General features: G+C 32.8%; 1 protein-coding gene across 1 annotated transcript in view; it reads right to left on the bottom strand.

Moving 5' to 3' along the window:
- Cad99C (cadherin 99C) overlaps positions 1-20266 on the bottom strand; it is a 258171-nt gene that overhangs the window by 173117 nt on the left and 64788 nt on the right. Inside the window, exon 2 of the mRNA XM_089639482.1 lies at positions 13168-13225. The gene's annotated coding sequence lies outside the window, so the exon portion shown is untranslated. The remainder of the gene's footprint in view (positions 1-13167; positions 13226-20266) is intronic.

The following is a 20266-nucleotide window of genomic DNA, read 5'->3' as shown; positions in this document are numbered from 1 at the left end:
GTACTTGATGCGACCTATTAAAATCTTTTAAGCAATAATGAAAATAGTATCAAATCTCTAAATTGAAAAACTGTAATTTGAATAAATTACTCTAAAATGTATAGGTTACCATGGCGGTGATAAAAAACTAAAAAAATGAAGTTTCGATTTTATTTTGGAACCATTTTTAAGCTAATGGGTACTAGAGTGCTACTATTGAATAATATGGCATTATTAATTTATTTATGTTGTTGTAGCCTAAAAAGTTTTTTTTTTATATAAAAAAATTCTTCATAGAAAAAATTGAATTTTTGAGAAAAAAAGCGTTTTCGGCTACAAGATCAATAACGCCATTTTATTTTAATATTAGCAGTAATTTTTCCCAAAGGTCACGACAGTGTAGGTACAATTACTTCTGCGGCGAAAAAGACATTGATATCACGTTCATTTACGAGATATTTCTATGTAAAAGTTTACGACTCTGATGATTAAACTCAAATCAATGATAAATACACTTTTTACCATCATGGTAGCCGATGTGATATTTTTGCTTAGGTAATTTCCAACACTGTCTTTCTGCAAGATTTTCCATTAGTTCCCATTCGCTTTGTATACTCACCGTGTAACTGTAATCTCGTACCTAATTTTTTCCATAACCATTGATGTAAAAAATTACAATCTGACCTTAAATATTTCATTTAATTATGGGTTTAGATTTTTTTGAATTTTTTGGATTCACAAACAATAAACCAATTTTCCGTATAAATGTGCCTTAACTATTATTATCTGAGTAGAAGATTTCACATTTTTTATAACTAAATAAAAACATTAAAAAAAATCTGGAAGGCTAAGAATTATTACCAAAATAGAATACATTATTACCAAGATAAAATACGTTACTAAGCCAGTAATTCGGCTTAACGAATTTATGATTACCTGATTTAAAAATTTAGCAACCAAAATTTTTGGAAAAGTTTTACAAATTTTACGTTATGGCAAATCGTCGTAAGATATCAAAATATATTGAAAAATATGCCTAAACCTGGTAAATCGTCGTAAAACATTGAAACGTATATTTTCTTCGCGTTTTTTATTCCACAGCAATATATCAAGTCATTGGACTTGGTGTGTATCATCTGCAATCTTAAGGGTGCATGTTTCTACCAATTGCCGGTTGGTAACCTCACTCTTGTTATATTTTCTTATCAACGATCGATCATGGTTCATGATTTGCGCAAAAGTCGAGTAAACAAGAAGGGACGTGCCGTGACCGTTACACAAATTTGACAGTTTTACAAAACAACTGACAACTATTGTGCAACTATTAAATTTAATATATTATCTAAAAGAAGAACATCCATTGAATGACAGAGGGCTCACCTAATGCGCTCTGTGGCAATGGTTATTACCTATGAAATACCAAACACTACACTCACACCATACTAATATCATGTATTCATTCCAGAGTTAGTGTCCCATACTCGCATTAACTACAATATGATGTTTTGTGGGAAGATTTTAACTCAGACAAAGGGAACGTCATTATCATCATTACATCGTCCATCAACCTGCGGTGGGACTTGACTGGAATTAAAATGTCGTCGGTGATATTTTGGGCATAAGAACAATCCAATCTTTTAATACAATTGTGAGCCTTAAACCGACGTGCGATGGCTGGATCGAACAATCAAATATTATAATAACGTAACATATTTTGGTCAATATTCTGACACTTTGTATGTTTTTATATTATTGCATCAACACCTTTGTTAACATTTTTCGCACTTATTGGCTTGGCTAAATAATAGATTGATGAGTAACCAATTTCTTAAAATCGATTGTATTAGAGTGATTTGTTTTTGGGGTATTATGCCGTGTTGCGCTACCTCCTTCTTTAGCCAAAAGAAATCACTGTAATACTTTTCGCCGTGAAAATCTCAAATCATACCCGGTTGTATTAGTTTTATATATAAAACACTTAATACGCGTTTTGTGAAATGCAATGGGTATTTGATTTATAATGAAGACAACAATCAAAATATCGTATTATTAACCTAACCTTATTTTTTCATTAGTAGAATCAAGAAGTCTGTACTAACTTGATAATTCAAAATTAATAACGAAAATAATGATGTCTATGCAGAACTAAGGAAATATTACGTTTCCTCAACTTTCAACAACTTGTAAAATTTATATAGCTTAACAGTGCTTAACAATTACTAAAAACAAAAAATTTACTTTAGTGTCAAATATTATCCGCAAAGAAAATACAATGAACTCAATATGATTAGGTACATATTTCCAAGAATTTTGTGCGATTGATTCCCATCGAATTCGGTAAAATAACCCTGAGCGTACTGATGTCTTGTTTTAACTCAATTATCTGTCTGAAAATTCGTTTGTTACGCTCCGGTTCAAGATATTGTTCATGATACTATATTTTTATCCCGCCAGAGTTCACGTGATCGTGGTTCCTACTACGAGATTTCAAATCGGAATAATCATTATTATGGTACTACTGGCCCGAAAAAGGTTTGAAAAATTTTTTTCATTCAAATGGTGACATTTCTTTGGACAAATTGTATAATTCCTTATTTGAAATTTAAAAAAAAATATCACTTAAAATATTTGCAGTTTTTAATTATGTTGGTGGTATATAATTACCTACTTACAAATCTTATGATTTCAGAGGAAAAATTATCAACATATTGATTTGGACGCGAGGTCTGCTACTGTTCAAGGAACTTCTAGTTTGTACTGCAAAAATCTGATGGTTAAAAAATAAACATGCTTTAGACCTGTCAGTCACACTTAGAACTATTAAAAATGAATTCTGTCTAAAATTTATCATTACCATTTATTGAAGATCACGAAATAAAACACACCAATTAGAAGCAATTCGTACGTGAGATTTGGATGATTGAATGCATCATTTAACCTACAAAATTACTTATCTTTTTGTAGAGATTTTTTTGAAAACTTACAGCAACTTGGAACACATAAGGTCATCTTTGTAATGGCACACATTATTATTTCGTTAGTCTGTATTGAATGACGTTATTTCTTTTAATACATTAATTACGTAGGGGCCTACTTACCTTGATTATATGCAGTAAAAACTTTATATGTATACTATAAAAATAAGAACTTAAACGATGAACATAAATCACCCACTAAAAAATACGTGGATAATTTTAAAATGATATTTCATGTCTGCTGGCGATTTGCTGATTTAATACATATTATATTTTGAAACATAACAATAATATTTATGACATCATATATTCACTATAAACCAAAAACATATTCTTTTTCTAATTTGAACTATTTCAGTGCTTAACTTCATTTCCATCATGATCTAAGGAGCTTAGAAATACCGATTAGACTATCTAAAAAGAGGACCGAAAAAATTTCAAGTAGTCAAATTTTGACCAAATGAAAATTACTGTAATTTTTTTATGTGAATACCCCACAAATGTCCTAACTGCCTCCGAATGTCTGGAGCCAGTGCGTGTGAGGCATCCGCAATTGGAGTATGTTGTGTGGCTGAAGGTAGTGGAAATGGGAAGAGTAAGGTGGGGGAGTACCTGACTATTCAGATCTGGTCTTCAAGCATGGCTAATGCCATTTCAAGCAAAGTTTTAATTCTGAATGAGTCTTACACCAGGGCGATACTGAGAGCATCTTCCACTATGGAACGTGCTACAAGTTTACTATATATTATTTTAAATTAATTAATTGTGAAATAACACAAAGTCTAAAAACAAATAATAATTATAATGTGACAATATTTTTGGTTCATATTTCTTCATTTTCTCATTTATAAGAATAAATAAGAAAAGGAAATCTTGTAACTCCCTCTAGTCCCTCCCTAGTTCCTCTAATCTATCCTAGTCTTGTAACTGGGGCGATATCTGCCGATAATAAAACTAGTAGATCTGTGGACGTGTCCGAAGTATGTTTCTAAATTTCTCTTATTTAATAAATTAAAATCAAAAATTTCCTCCGAAATCATAAGATTTGTAAGTGGGCTCTTAAATTATTGTTTTTTTATTTATTTTATATATACATAAATTACAAACAATACAAACAAAATGAACCTTTGTCTGTCCAACTGGGAAGGATTCCCGTTTTAGGACAGCCAAATTGTGTATTTAGTACATAATATTCTTACAATGGAATGGCGATGCTGTCAAAACAAATTTTGAGAACATTGTCGATTGCATTCGAAGTGACAGGATGGTTTCTTTATCCTTGAAAGAATCGAAAAGATGTAATTTATTACCAGGGTCAATTTGGATAACATTAGTAATTGCATTCAGAACAGATGAATGGTTTCTTTCGGGACATCACAAGTCTGAGATACTTTCCAGGGCATTTTGGAAAACATTTACAATTGTATAGTTAGAATTTCCACATTTATAAATCAGTATAAGACATATGAATCCTATAGTACTTTTTTTAGAATTTCTTAGGTGGTAGAAATTACACATTACTAGACCAGAATATATGACTACCTACTTAATTAAAAATCATAAATATTTACAAATTTAAAAAAAAATCAAATTAGAAATTATACAATTTGTCCAAACTCTGGCGGGATAAAAATATTGCATCCAACAAGGCCATCCAACACATAACAAACAAATGTCAAACTCAGTCAATAATTCATATCATGTACATAAGTACAATAAACATAAGGTTAATATTTTCCGGGGGCCTTTTCATAACGTCGCAATTTGTCATACACTATATTCTTCTATATAACCTTGGACGATATTGGATCAATAAAAGTTCGTGAATCAAATTGGAAAGGTGTTCCTACCAGGTTTACAACTAACTACCTGCCTTATAAATTGTGGCTTTATTTTTGCCAATGTTAAACAATAGAAAATATTGTCGATTCAACGACCATATAGCGGAAACGGTGAACAAAATATCATGAAACATATTGTTGATTCTTGATGACACCTTTTACCTTAAATAATAAATGATTCACGACTGATTCGGCGAAATAGGCAATGCGAAGATTGAGAAACCTGTCGTTGCAATTTTTTTTTAAATTTATACTTATAATAATAATTCATACTTTTATATATTACTTTTATTGCCTTACACTCTTGTATTAACATGTTATAAGCAGTTTTATTGAATAAGTTTCTTTATTTATTTAGAATCATCAGTAGTTATTCGCCATCGTTTTTCAGAATCATCATAAATACCTACACCTTAATTTATTCCAATATTCCGAAGATCGATAATACACCATTCCTTTGACAAAAATCATATTTTCTACATTATTATTAATCACTAAATATACGCAGATCTTAGTAGAATTTACCTATATCCGCAAACAAAACAATACATCTAACTAAAAAAATTGTCTAAACGGACGTCATCGACATTCGTCCTCTTTCTTCTCAAGCGTCTTGTTTGAAAATGAAAAATACAGAAAATACTAAAATGATGACATCACGTACGATTTCTCGCTGGGACTAGCATAGAACTGCTTCGACTTATTTAATTTATTTTTTGTACGATTGATACCTATATAAGATGTACATGTGATCTACACTGATTTGACTCCACTTCGGGCAAACTAGCTAAATATACATGGGCTTAAAAATCTGTTTATTGTATTTCCAGGAGTGTTTCAGAATCTAGTATAGTGTACATTTATTGTATTTCCATTAGTGTTTCAGAATCTAGTATAGTGTAGGTACATTTATTGTATTTCCGTTAGTGTTTCAGAATCTAGTATAGTGTAGGTACATTTATTGTATTTCCATTAGTGTTTCAGAATCTAGTATAGTGTACATTTATTGTATTTCCATTAGTGTTTCAGAATCTAGTATAGTGTACATGTATTGTATTTCCATTACTGTTTCAGAATCTATTATATACTGTACATTCATTTAATTTATTCCTAATCTTTTATCTTGCATTGTAAAGTATTTTATTTTTATGTTTTTTACCATATTTAGATATACTTTGTCTTAAAAACAAAAACAAAAAACATCTAAAAACACAGCTAGGAAAACTCACATAAATAAATAAATTTAAAAAATATTTTGAATTCCAGCTTTTTATCCTCGTTTTACTTATTATTTGATTTTCGGAACACATAACTTTATCCTACCATCTATCTCAACCCCTATATGAGTCTACTGTTTCTTAAGTTCTCGCATTTCCTTCCTAATTATTTGAACGTCACAAAACAGATCACCAAAACCGTTTCCACTGATTAATTAAGTGCACTTTAAAAATGAACACACCTAACTTTTTTTATTATTTTGTGCCCTGTTTTGGCAGATTTTCTCGGCTACATCTGTACTTGTCTGTTATTTCGACTCTTGGCGTGCATTAGCATGTTTTTCTGGAACGTCTCGTATACTGAGAAAAATATTTTTTAGAAATTACATTTACATAAACTACTATTTACTATATTTTTCTACGTTATTCTTATAAGTAAATGTAATGAATTTGAACAATGTCATGATATACACTTGTGCTTTGTTCAGCAAATTTTAAATTAAAACGTGGTACAAAAGATACGAACTCTTCAAAGTGTAAAAAGGTTAAATACTATTGCTAACTTGCAAACTAATGTTACGTCAAAATAACATTTTTTGATTAGTTTCTCACGATTAGTGATTTAAGTCCAACTATTACAACGTCGTGGAACTTTATACATTGCTTCTTGGTGTTGAATAATTTGAATGGAAGATACCTTCAGACCGTGGTAATGTTCACACACTAATTAAAAGCAGGTAATACTTATTCAAAGCGTTCTTCCTGATTATAACGCTCTTGGCTCGTTTTTATTACTTGTGTTCTACGATTAGCTACCTGTTAGGTAACTAATTATTGCTTATCAAGGGCTTTTGACGGTAACTAACTATTCACGTTAAAGTACAATGGTCATGAGTTGCTAGATGGGAGAGATTGAGGATGTTAAAATGGCAAAACCTGATGAGCTTGAGTACGAGGAAATGTGTTTAATGTTAAAGAAGAACATTTAATTTCAGGCTTGCAAAATACAAAGCGAAAGAGTTGACCTTGACTGTTGAACTTGAACTCACTTAAAACAGGACAACAAAAAAATTACGAATCCATCGACTAGATGAATTTATATTTTTTTTCCTCCGCCGCTCATCTCACTGGGGAATTCTCGTGTCGAGATGAGCAGCTTAACAATTATATTCAATCAAATAAGTAAATCACAAAACACATACAAACCACATTCGCATGAAGCCTCGTACGACATGAGCAATCCAACAAACATCACCACTCTCAGCCAGTATGGAATTTATCACCTATTTCTTAAATAGTTTTTTTTATATTTTCACCGAGCATATTAAAAAGCAACGGAGTTTTATAAGAAAAAATCTCCTTTTTCCAAAGGATTTTCTGTTATTCACCGGCTGATATATTAAAGAAGAACCCCATCTAGTGTTTTGCACTTGTTGTGATCTTTTGGCAGTCTCAATGCTGTCGAAAAATTTACAGAGAGCCTGTATTATATACAATTGCCTTATTGATATGATTTTACTTTCATCATATAATAACTGTGACGAATACAAAAAACATTTGCAACATTTAAAGGCTCTATGGTATTCTTGTGACAAGAACCCCAACAGACAACATTAAATGAAATCATTGATTAAATAATCGCATAGTATATAGTTTGTCCAATATATTTCTTAGAGTCTTGAAGGTGTAGGCCAGGTTTCTTATATTGATGATTCTAAACCTGCAACGGACTGAAAGATTCCAAGTCAAATATTTATAGTGGAATGAATGAACTGTTGGTAAATAAAATACCCAAAAAATCAAGAAGAAACCTGAAACCCAAAAAATTAAATGAACCCGAAACAAATATAAAACTCTATGACTTTTTAGATTCTAGAAACTGCATTAAACTGATTGCTGACCATGTTTAACGAAATCCAGATGACAGTACACCTAAGATGATAAGACAATGAGAATATAAGACAAAACAAATGTAAAACTCTATAACTCCTTAGATTCTAGAAACTGCAATAAACTGATTGCTGCCCATGTTTAAGGAAATCCCAATGACAGGACACCCAAGATGATAGGACAGTGAGAAGGTATCAAAAGAAACGACAAAGAAGCAAACCGAGGAAGAAGTGGGCTGATTGCTTGGATAGGAATGACTACAACAAAGTGCCTCCTCTTTGAGGTATGGTGTTAAATTGGATTTCTATTTCAATCAGAACCTTCCTCAACAGTAAAATTCTTACCTTGAACAGACCTCACACGAGAAAGGCTTCGAAACCACAGTAAATTTGCGGTTATGAGTTGCCTAGATTTGAGCTAACCTACGCATAAATAAGTCTTACCCTAAAACCGCACACCTTGGTAATGCAATGTGAAAATCTATGAATATACTATCCCACCTGTAAGTCTTCCTATAAGGAAATGTCTTTTTTGTGTAACCATGAACAGTCATGCCTTAGTTATTGCTTTTAAAGCTTGCTTCGCTTTATTATCCATAGCCTAGGGATATCTTCTAACTCCACCCGTATCGTATCCCGTATTATAATGGTATGTTGTTGTATTGTGGATGGGAAAGTAGGAGTAGGACCGAGTAGGTACAATGCATAATATTGTAATATCTCCCGCAGTATAACAGAGCAGATAGGCGAACGAAGCCGCCTCGTCTTGTTCCCGTCTTGGTAGAGGAGAAGAGAGTAAAAGAACGAACAACGGCGTTTTGATACGGTTCTGCCCTCCGTAAAGCGATGGGATGTATTCCGATTCAGATGTTCAAAACTGTTGTATACCAACATCAATTAATTTAATCAATAAATTTACCGTACTAACCACCGTCTTCAAATTATACAGGACAAATTATTTTGAAAGCCCCTTGTATTTTGTACATGCTTTAATATTAAATATTAAATGGTTAACATGCGTTAAGAAAATGAAGATAATGTTAACAGTATGAAACTACGAAGTATGAAACAGTTACAAAGTACGGAAGTTGATATGGTCAAATTAGCTCAGTGGTCAGAGCAAGGAAGAGGCTCAATTCCTATATGCGACTCTTTCTAGCGACTAAATCTTTTTTTGTCTTTTCTGATTCACATTTTTCGATTGAGAGTCGTTTAATAAAATATTGTCTTCAATGAATAAATATTACAATTGGTTTTACTCAGTAATTTATTCCATAACTTTAATTAATTTATTCCTATTTCATTGTTTTCTGGCGTAATGTCATTAATTGACCCGCATCCTGAATTAAAATACATTAAAATAATATTAGAATATAACAACATGCGTACATATTATACTGATAGTACATCTTTATAAAAAACTATGAATATTCATTTTACCAATATTTCTTGGTCACGTTTATCAAAGGTTCTCCTCCCCTTTGCTGGTCCTCCGGGCCGGCCGGGACCACACGCGAGACGAATAATAATTATGAGGGAAGTTATAGGGAGTCACTAGTCCGACTCCACTGCAGCCAGCGGGGAGGGGAAGGTTTAATGGGAAGGAAGGTCCTCTGGAAGACACGCTCCAGCGCGCTCGGTGACGCCTCAAGTATTTAACGTTTTAACTTGTCAACTTGCGGGGGTTGGTTTTTCAATACTCACCTTTTTTTAAGAATAATTATTTTTAACGCTTAGTGCCAGGTGTTTTCTGATGATGCTACATACAAAATACAGCACAAAATGAACTAGTACTGAGCGGACTCACCTATGAGAGATTTGTAATTTATTGAGATTTTGAACAATTTAAAAATAACTGGTTATTCTGACAGCAGATAGTTACGCTATTTAAGTGATCCTGTAATTATATATTTTTTTAAATTCTTTGGCAAAGTTTGTATGTGTTGTAAGTACCTATAAAGCTAAATATAAGTATAAATTTTAGAAAGATCAAAAATTGATTCTTAATCACCTAGATCATTTATTTGGAACTAAAGAGTTTTCAAATCATTTTATCAATCCTTAATACCTCATATTTATAGATATAGCTTAGTAACTCAAAACTCATCTGTTCCTCGTTTTGAATCAAGTATTTAGTTATGGCACGGATTTAATTATGTTCCTAACAAACATACCTAACATGGATATGAACATATTAAACAGAATAACCATAAATAAATACTGCTTTTTAGTCACATTGGTAAACTACCCACGCTTTCACTAAGTCATCGAAATTGACCAACGATTTAATTGAATCATAAAAGTGTATCGTTTCTTTTAATGTGTCCATAAATTTCTCCTAACACCTTCTCGGCAATGCTTTATTGTACAGGCGACGTTTATTATAGAAGCCATTATTGTACAATGCCAATGGCAATGAGGCGATCCATAAAAAGTGTGTAATAACAGGTTCCATGATTGTGTAACACCTGACTTAGGTGACATTATTTCCGGATAATATTTCATCTCTTGATATCCACCCTTTCCTATCATCAGATCCATCATCACTCAGCAGGTATCATACCTGCACTGATACCATTCACAAATAAACAAAACTTGCAAGCGGCTGAGAGCGATAGTGGGTAGGATATACAAACTGAAATGTTTCGTTCCGGTGAATATTTTAAAAATTATTTACCTATCACTCGCAGAATCAACTTTACGGTATGGTTTAACTACTTGGGGTCACTCTTGTAAAACTAATTTAAACCACCTGCAATCAGTACAAAATTCTATGGTGAAGTTATTAGCCCAAAAACATATTTTTTCACAGAGACGAAACATATCATTGTTGTATCGGAATTTAACAATATTACCGGTGCAGGCCTTATTATGGTACAAAATATTGATTCAACATATATCTGAGTCTGATTATAAAAGAAAAGTGGAACATGAATATAATACAAGGTTTACGAAGAATGAAGGAATGCTTGTTCCAAAATATAATAATAAATACGGACGGCGAACCCTAGAATTTAACGTGCCAAAAATGCTTAACATGTTACCCATTAATATAAAAAATTGCGATTCCACAAATAGATTAAGATATATACTGAAACAATGGTTACTAAATAGAGATAGTTTATATTAATTTATGTGTGTTAATTGTATAGTTATAGTAATAATATTATGTGTGTATGTATGTAATTGATCATTAACATCCTGTTGACAAACTGCTTTATTGAAGTTTAACGGGATTGTAACTTGAAAACCAATAAAAAAAAAAAAAAAAAAAAAATGTGTTCCTAGCTTCTCTACAAAGTCTCTATCAATCTTACCTCGAATTATTAGTTGGTGACGTGTACGTGACCGTATTGAAATTTCACTTTTTTTATGAATTTGTGAACGGATTGAATACCATCCTTTATCAATTCTCATCGACGTTTTTCAAAGTCCATACTGACAAAAGTAGGAAATTTATATTGATTTTAGTCAAATTTGACATGTGTCACTACTAGCGTCGCAGCTTATATAAAATGAACTAGTTCCAAGTCTAGCAAGGATTAAGCGGTGGAATTAGCCCGCCTAAATTTGAGAGAGAATTCATGCACTTAGCGAGCACAAAAAGCAGTATTGATATACCGGCTCTACGACGTCCCCAATTTGGGTATTTTATAAGGCTGAAGGTTGTGGAGAGGGTGAGGAGATGGGGGAGAGTAAGGCTGATAAAATGAAGGTGGGGAAGTACCTAGCTATTCAGCAAACATAGTGGTCTTTCATCTGGGCTATGCTGGGAGTTTCTTCCACTTCATATTAAATCTATCACAATTTCGTGTGTCCGAGCCATTCGAAAAAGATCTTCAATAATATTAAGTTGTTTGACTTTGTGAAAGATAAAATTCTATGTTTCAATTGAAAAACCAAACCAAAGGATTATATTACTTTATTCTAATTCTATGATACCCGATTTGGAGCTACTCGACCGGTTAAAACTTAACCGTTTTTTATACAAATTTAGTGTTGCCACCCTGTAGCTAATGTGACGTTTATCGGGCAATCTTACAATGCAGACGTCTTCTTTACCAACAGTTGCTCGAATATTCAATGTCACGCCACGTAGATAACGTAAAGGGACCGGCTCTATTATTTAGGACATTATTATGTCCTATTTCATATGCGCAGTGAAGCTAATGAACAAGTTTCTTTCCTAATGGGAGAAATTAATTAATAGGGATTTTAAGGATATGCTTTGATTTTGAGCTTATTCGTGTATATCATACCCAAAGGTTGAGAGGCTGAAGGTAGTGGCAATGTAATGCAAACGTATAGAGAATCATGTTTAGCACTTTGTGGGGAGAGGAGAAAGATGGGAAGAGGAAGGTGGGTGAGGTAGTAGGTACCTGGCTAATCAGATTTAGTCACCAAAACCACTTAAAACCATTTCAAATAACGTTTCAATTCTGAACGATTGTCTCTCATCAGTGCGAAACTGATAGTATCGTCCATTAAATATTATATTATTTTCAATGAATTAATTGTGAAACAAAACAAAATAATCAGTAAAATTAACTTGCGCGCAACTAGATTTAAACGCACTATCTCCGAATTCATAGCCGAGAGCTTTACCCTTGACCATGAGGCCGTCGAAATAATTGATCCTTTACTGTAATTCATGCGCATTTTTGGAGAAAAAAATAGATTCTTGATAATGTTATTGTAAGAAAGGTTTTAGGTGGTACGCCTGCTTTTTGAATGTGTGAGAGCGAGATGACAGATCGACGTATAAAAGATGATGGATGCATCTGCTCGCTCTCTTTTCCCAACCGACAGCTAAGAAGATAGTAGTAGACAATCCGTTCTAAAGTGTTAATAAACATTCTATCCGCACAGGCGTATAATTATTGAGATCCTCACAGTACTACCAAGTCTGTACATAACAGTTATTAATAAGAATTATTTTCAGAAAAAAAAACACACTGAAGAAAATTCTAACTAATCACCACTGCACAAGGTTTAGAAAAACACATTATTGAAAGAAACCCATTACAAAGCAAAAAAGCTAAAAAGTTGCGGTAGAACGTGACGTAAAGGCTGGTAGAAGTGGAGGAATGCAGGAGTCGCAGTCATCCTTACCAACATTATAGTAAAGCAGGTACCCGCAACAATACACCCGATAACATAACAGCTTCATTGCACCAGCGGAATGCCATTGACGTAACGCAGGATATTTCTATCCTTACAATAACAAAAAAGTTCGTAAAATAAACTCATTGACTGGAAAACGTACCTCTTTTGTCCTGGACCCGTAGCCCAAATGGCGGCCTTTCAAATTTTAAACATCAGATCTGTGAACAAAGAAATAAAACATATTGTATTACTGTTTTTCAAAACATCAGAGTTATTCGGGAGTGCCATTCGGGCAGCTTATCATATTGTTCAAATATTTATTGAACGGGATGTGGACAAAAGGATTTTGGTTTCAAACTATCCCTTTTTCAAAAGTAAATGACTTTATTAACATACTAACATAGGGTGTCAAATGTCTTGTTTAAATATTTATTGTGGATTCTAAAATGCAGGTTTTTTGTGACCACCTTCTCACAAACTGAAATGTTATGGTTAGAAAATAGAAGTTATAGAAATGTATTTTTTTGCTTTTTCGTATATCTTTATACAGTTTTCACCTGGTTTAATTTTAACTTCAACATGTTAGTGTTATAAAGCGAGCAATAGCATAGACGTCTGATAATTTATACTTTGGGGTGCAAGAACATAAACTCATCAGAAATATGTAATAATAAGTTACATTTTGGGGTGCAAGAACATAAACTCATCAGAAATATGTAATAATAAGTTACATTTTGGGGTGCAAGAACATAAACTCATCAGAAATATGTAATAATAAGTTACATTTTGGGGTGCAAGAACATAAACTCATCAGAAATATGTAATAATAAGTTACATTTTGGGGTACAAGCATATAAATTCATCGGAAATATGTAATTATAATTTTAATTTTGGGGTACCAGTATATAAAGTCATCAGAAATATGTAATAATAATTTATACTATGGGGTGAACACACATATTCGTAGGAAATATGAATTAATATTTTGTAGTTTGGGGTACAAATACATTAATTCGAAACGGGACAGATTTAACAAGTTTCCCAAAAAACTTTCGGTAAAAAACGAATATATTATTAGGATGTCGGAACACGTGTTCATAAAAATTATAATATTTTCGCTTTTCGTCCTTTTTTATTTATTAAGATAAGCGCACCTGCAAGATCACGTGTTGCTATACATTCTGAATTCGTGATATTTTGTTGGAAAACGGTTGGGTTTAATTAATCAGCAGTATTAATTTTTATCTATCTACAAAATATTAGAAGCAAATAAATATAATATTTTCATTAAAACAAAATAATAAACAGAAACATATTTATCAATTAATATAAATGTTACTAAAATAAGCTTTTTACAATTAAAAAATTTATATGTACATGTTAGCGTTTCTAATAATACATACTAATATTTGGATGATTTTTCTGGCGCCGTTTTTGCGGTAAATCACCTCAGGGGCGCTGTGTTGGGTATAGGGTAAGTATCTCAGAAAATTATTAACATTATGTGTGATGGATTTTTAAATCCCCTTAGAAACCAGGCGGCCGTATGAAAATGTAAAGATTCTATAAAGATTCATTTTTTAACAAACCAAAATTAATGTTTTACAATGGAATTGTGTCAAATCTTTCCCATTTCCCCAACAGCTCGACTGTAGTTACTCGTTTACGTGGAAATTTTACAGATGTTGTGTGCAAGAATTAATTGTTTGGGTCATGTTTGATTGAACAATAAAGAAAAAGCCCGCGGCTATTGGTAAACTAACGGCTGCTGTGTCGCCACTTGTAATAATCCCAACCACGAAGTAGTGATGTAAAGTTGATAGAAAATAAACAACAATTGAGAATTGTTTTGGGGTCGACTCGTCAAGCTGCTTTGGTCGTGATGATTTTTTAAGCAAGGTTCTTCTTCAGTTGCCAATCGGTAGATCATTAATTACCTATATTAAATTAATAAGTAGAGAAATGATTACGAAACATTGTAATTTATTTTGTCGACGTCAGCTGACGATATTCGTAGTTTAACAGAAATGATTTTTGGCAGTAGATAGTGAGGCATGAAACTGACAGTGGATTGAGTGCTGTAAAAATAAGAGGTATCTGCAGGGTAAAATAGTGTGTGAATCTGTAAAAAATGCATGGCTGATATAAGAATAATGCATAAGAAAGTCAATTTTTATATGAAGAACATATTGAATACGAGGTGGAATAGCTTGCTTGTTTTTTTATTGTGAATACCGCCAATCAACAGAGTGACTCAACTGTTTAATGGTGCTATTGATATTTTCAACATCATTTACAGACAGTTCATCTTTTGCACAAATCACAAAATAGTAAAACTTTTCCCCACGATCTTTTATGCTTCTATCGTGCTCTATTTTCTGTCAATATTTTCTACTTGTACCAACCTAATACAGCACCATAATGTCACCTCTTGCATGGCCATTTATTATCTTTAGTTTTTTTTAGTCTTCAATGTACACATGTTATTTACTTATTTTTATTATTTTTTATTACCGCTTGTTTATAGATATATTTTAGTATTTTAAAAATTTCTCATTAACTATACCTTTACAAATACTCGCACGTCGTCTCACGGGTCAGTAAGCAGTCGACATAAACCAAATGCTGCAAGACACTGCGCAGAAAATTAAGTTCGCTATAGTAAGGTAACGGTCTGCATCGCAGTTCAGTGTGGAACTTTTCTGCGCAGGGTCTTGTATCTTTTGGGTTTATGTCGTTTACCGACCCGTGGGACGACAGGCTTAGACGAAGTATGTGTTGTAAATTTGTGATCTTCCCTGTAATATATTGGTTTATAACTGTTTTACGGAGACCGAAAAAAATAAATAAACTTAAAAGAGTCTCAATTGCTTTCAAGAGTTTCAATTTGGGGGGCTGGTTTCGGTACCGCCGCCCCGAGAACACTTTATTGGATAACCAATACCTCTGCCATAGACCACCCCAAGTGGTTCGCTATGTTTGGTGATTTTGCAGGGGTGAGTTGTGTAGAAAGTTTGGAAGTAACTTGTATTGTTGATGATATTTTACCAGGGCGATACTGAATCATATACTGTTCAAATGGTATTCCAATAGGAGGTGCTTCGAGAACTGACAAAAAAATTGCTCGTATTAGTATCGAAATCGTTGATAAAATACGTTGGGTCTCTCCGTTTACAATATTGTAACACAATATTAGCTGTAAATATGTGCGTGCAAGAGTTCAACAACTTATCACGGAAATACCATTAGAGAAATAATAATTATTGACAACTCAAATCACGATACATTGTTTCGGTATGAATAAACCAACTGTAGAAATAAATATTTTTAATGGTTCCAAAAATAGAGATATCAAATTTACAGCCAGAGGGCAATGCGCTAAAGGTACATTATTTATAGAATAAATATTATTTTGTGTTCGTATAATTTCATCAGATTTGACTTATAGTGTTTTTGATATTATGAAAGAATTGTCAAATATTAACTAGGTAGGCATGTTTGAGCTCTAGGATAATAGTGTCGAAAGATATGAAAATGTACCTAGGGTTGCAGGCCTTAACGAATGAATTAACAGGTTTCCTGACAAACTTTTACTAAATTATGTGTATACTGTGGAAATGCACGCATTTATGTTAAAATAAATTATTTTCACCATCTAAAGATCAGGTTCGCTCCTTGTCCTTGCGTTCACATTCTCTGCACAAAATAAAAACGATTTTCCTTTCACGTGACTCTTGTTGGTCTGTTCTGTGAAATAAACGGTGGAAATTAATGACAATAATGACCTTAGCATTCTACACTCGTTTACTGAGAGAGCAGTAGACCTGGGTGATTAGATTATACAACTTTGGAGGATAAAGCATTTTAATGAACTTATGTAACAAATAAATCAACAAGTAATACAATTTAATAGTTAAGTACCTGCTATGTGAATGACCCCAAATAAATAATTGTCACATTAACTTTGATAAAATACCAGCTTTATTACCCGGCTTTATCCGATCTTTAAGGTGTTTTTTCTTCGATTTTCAAAGATTGAAACATAAATATGAAATAACAAAAACTGTGCATATATCTCGTCGCAAGAGTTTTTGCTGATTAATGAAATAAATTTATTTTTCCTTTCTCAAACAAATGCTTATTGTGACTCTAGAAACTTGCATAAATTAACTGTTTCTGTGTTTAATTCGTAGAACTCCATTTATTTATTTTTTTAAATAATTATAAATCAAATTTAATAATATTATTTTTAAGTTCTGCAAGTATTTTACTCTTTTTAAAATTATTATGACACGCCATTAACGGGGAAACAGATGACAAAATAATAAAAAAATTTAAAATACTTGCAATAACATTATTAAATTTTGGTCCATTTTAGTGAAGTATTATTCAACATCAAAACTAATGAATTGCCTACAGTTTTGTATTAAATTGGTAACCTCCCATTTTAAAGTAAAAAGAAGAGATTTTACATTTCAGAAGCGTTATATGGAAACAAAATTGTTAACATTTCTACATTTCTTAAAAAGCGATACAGATTTTAAGGTAAATCATTCATGATCGATATCACTAAACTCTTGATAGTAATAAACAATATTTTTGATTGTTGTGTTAGTAGCACTCCTCTACAATTCTATAACCATTGACTGCCCTGCATTATATTTGCATGCAATATTAAACAGTCCTTTCAGCGAGTGACTTGCATCTTCAAAGCAGACGAGATGCACCTTACAACACAACATACAACAGACTGCATAGACCAGGCCAACAGACAGATCTGACACAAGCCAGGCCCGCAGGCTGTTGCGCGATGAACAAGGTGATGTAAAAAGGAAATTGAAAGGTAAACTCTGAATGCAACGGGCACTTTGACTGCATACAACGGGTACTCTGACTGCACACAAATAGACTTACTAATGTCTGCATTTTGTATGCTGAAGAAGGTTTATGCACTGTGCAGGTAGAGAAAACATGAACTTACATAATGATAACGAGTATTTAAAACTCACAAATTATACTATATTAGTCTTTAACGCTTTAATACAACAAATTACTCAGCTTATAGTGATTTATTTTTGGGTACTATGCCATGTTGCGCTTCTTCCTTCTTCACTCAAAGTTTCGGACAGTATTACAGTGTCCATCATCAGGGCAGATGTGTAATTATTATAATATTGATTGTACATCTGCCCTGGCGACAGATAATGTAATTCTGACACAAAACGTTTCTAAAGAAGGAGGTAGTAAAACACGGCATAGTATCCCAAAAATAAATCACCGTAACGGCCTTGTGGCCGTGAAAATCTGAAATCATATCCAAATTACGCAAGGTTTAAAAGTTCATAATATGATTTTTCATGAGAGTTTTTTTAAATGTGAATGTGCATGGCATCCCCAATAATTGGGGTGTTTTATGAGGCTTAAGTATAGTGTGGAGGGTAAGGAGATGGGGAAGAAGAAGGTGGGGGAGATACTGAGATCTGGTCACCAAACACGGCTAAAGCAATTTCAAGCAACTTTTCAATTATGAACCTCCCGGTCATGGTGGTCTTACACCTGGGCGATACTGAGAATATCTTTTACTCTGAAACGTGCTGCAAGCTTACTTTGTATTATTTTAAATAAATAAATTCTGAAATAACACAAATTCATTAAATTAAATTTACTTGCGCACTACGGGATTTAAACCTGCGACCTTCGGATTTCTAGACCACGGAGGCTGTCAAATAGAGTCCTTAGGATTTGTTCAGAAGAAGAAAAAAAAAATATTGCTAAGTAGATAGATTACATGAAGGAGTGAAGCAACATGTCAATGGGGTGTATGCAACATGCTCTATTTCAAAGGAAAGTGTTAGTTTGCATGTGGCGTAACTTCAACACGAACCACTACCTGATGATGTTGCTAATTTTACTGAACAGCCACCTTTTAATAAAAATTAAGAATTTGCTGAATTCGTGTCTAATTCTAGACTAATTATTACAATTCAAATGTAGATTATGTGGCACTCGACAAAATTACTGTCTGTTGCATTTGAAGGCATCGACTAGCAAACCGAAGGTCGCGGGTTCAAATTAGATAATGTATATTTGCGGCATATTCCAGAGTATAAGATACTTTCAGTATCACCCTGGTGTAAGACCACCATTTAAAATTTAAACGTGGGTTGAAATGGCTTTAGCCGTGTTTGGTGACCAGATTTGAATAGCCAGGTACTCCCTCACCTTCCTCTTTCCCATTTTATTCCCCTTCCCATTACCTTCAGCCTCACAACATACCCCAATCGGGGTTGCCATAGTCTCACGTGCTACAGACGGTTAGGAGCAGTTACATAAAAGCTAAATTAACATTTTTTATCCTCGTTATTTCATGTGAATAAGCAAACGCAACAGGGGCATTATTATATATGGAAGTGTGTTATTCATTCATTGACATTTTAATATTTTTTATTGTAACGTAATACAACATAAGTGAAAAATTCGGTACACAATGAACCACTTCCATTTCACTTCGTTATGAATTATAAATGTGAAAAAAAACCTACCAACAAAAGGTGTTTTTTTTTGTCAATATTTACATTGATTACAATCAGGAAAAGACTTTCTTTACGACTTTAATCCAAAAGGTCAGCCTGACACATAATGCCAATCATTACTGAAGCGTGAAAGATTTGTAATTCAATGACTTTGCGAATCCGAGACCAATCGCCTTTTTTACTTGATTCACGAGTATGTCATTTTGAAAGAAAGTACTGACATAAATGGTAGTAAATTATGGAAATAACCAATGTATGAACAACGATTCTTGTTAGCAATAATCCACAAATAAACTTTCAAACTTTACATTGATTATAATTAAATTTGGTTCTCGTTTTCTTGTCGCTTATTCTAATTTCGATTAATTATAGTGGTGAAATAGCGAATAGATCGATATTTAAGCTCGATATTATAGATAACATACAATTACTGGCATGAAACTGATGTCATGAATACTATAGCCTATCATGACATTTCTTCCAATCGGAAAAATAATAACAACACGTCACTGCGTGCTAGTTTGATTAATATTTCCACGAATTTTGTAAAGAGACTGTAATGTTTAGTACCACTTAGCTAAATATTTCTAGTCTATAGCCATTAGCAATAATTTTAGCTAATTTTATATTAATAAGAGTTGCGTTTTCGTGATACAAATCGTTGTTTCCAGATGTCTGTAGTTAACTATCTAATGTCCAATACAAATTAATATGCATAACACGATT

This window comes from Hesperophylax consimilis, chromosome 14 (assembly GCF_061612785.1).
Source record: "Hesperophylax consimilis isolate HC1 chromosome 14, BYU_Hcon_1.0, whole genome shotgun sequence".
Lineage (NCBI taxonomy): Eukaryota > Metazoa > Arthropoda > Insecta > Trichoptera > Limnephilidae > Hesperophylax > Hesperophylax consimilis.
This window is presented reverse-complemented; position numbering and strand designations above follow the sequence as displayed.